This window comes from Phyllostomus hastatus, unplaced genomic scaffold (genome assembly GCF_019186645.2).
Source record: "Phyllostomus hastatus isolate PE091 unplaced genomic scaffold, TTU_PhHast_1.1 phas_scaffold_60, whole genome shotgun sequence".
Taxonomy (NCBI): Eukaryota; Metazoa; Chordata; class Mammalia; order Chiroptera; family Phyllostomidae; genus Phyllostomus; species Phyllostomus hastatus.
This window is the reverse complement of record NW_025334038.1, coordinates 6,211,876-6,212,598: the sequence shown is the minus strand read 5'-3', so window position 1 is coordinate 6,212,598 and position 723 is coordinate 6,211,876. Positions and strand designations below refer to the sequence as shown.

The following is a 723-nucleotide window of genomic DNA, read 5'->3' as shown; positions in this document are numbered from 1 at the left end:
AATGCTACAAACCAGAAAGAAATGGCAAGAAATATTTCAAGTAATTAAAAACAAAAGCTTGGAACCAAGATTACTCTATCCAGCAAGTCTCTCATATAAGTGAAAGCAAAATAAGGAGTCTCAAGACAAAAAAAAAGGTGAAAAAAATATATCACCAAACTAGCACTTCTAAAGATACTAAAAGGACTGCTTTAAGAAGATGAATAAAGATACTTACCTGGCAGGGGAGATACCATGATCATGAAAGTGGTTTTCCCAGGGTAAGGCTCACCTATTGCACTCCAGGTGTGCTGACCCTTGCGATTTCTGCAAATATGGGAAACTAAACTGCAAAATTTGTGGTAGTGAGGGACTATGTTTGTGCTGTCCTCTGATAACTTGTGTTGCAAGAGTAGTTGTCTTTCCTAACTGATGTGGCTCAGTAGATTGAGTGCCAGCCTTCAAACCAAAGGGTCTCCAGTTCAATTCTCAGTCAGGGGACATGCCTGGGTTGCAGGATAACTCCCCATAGAAGGCACATGAGAGGCAACCACATATTGATGTTTTTCTTCCTCTCTTTCTTCCCTCCCTTTCTAAAACTAAATAAAAAAAGAAGAAGATGAAGAAAGAGATAGAGTGAAAGAGGGAGACCAAGAGTAAGAGTGTGAGAAAGAGAGAGAAAGGAACAGAGGTATAAAGGGAAAAATGTCAATGAATAAGTACCTATCAATAATAACCTTAAAT

The 723-nt window shown here is 38.6% G+C and overlaps 1 non-coding gene across 1 annotated transcript; it reads left to right on the top strand.

The window, feature by feature from the left end:
• Nucleotides 1-209: 209 nt before the first annotated feature.
• On the top strand, nucleotides 210-373 carry LOC123810545. Its single transcript, XR_006784272.1, has one exon. It is a non-coding gene; the product is annotated as a U1 spliceosomal RNA (small nuclear RNA).
• The last annotated feature ends 350 nt before the right edge of the window (nucleotides 374-723 follow it).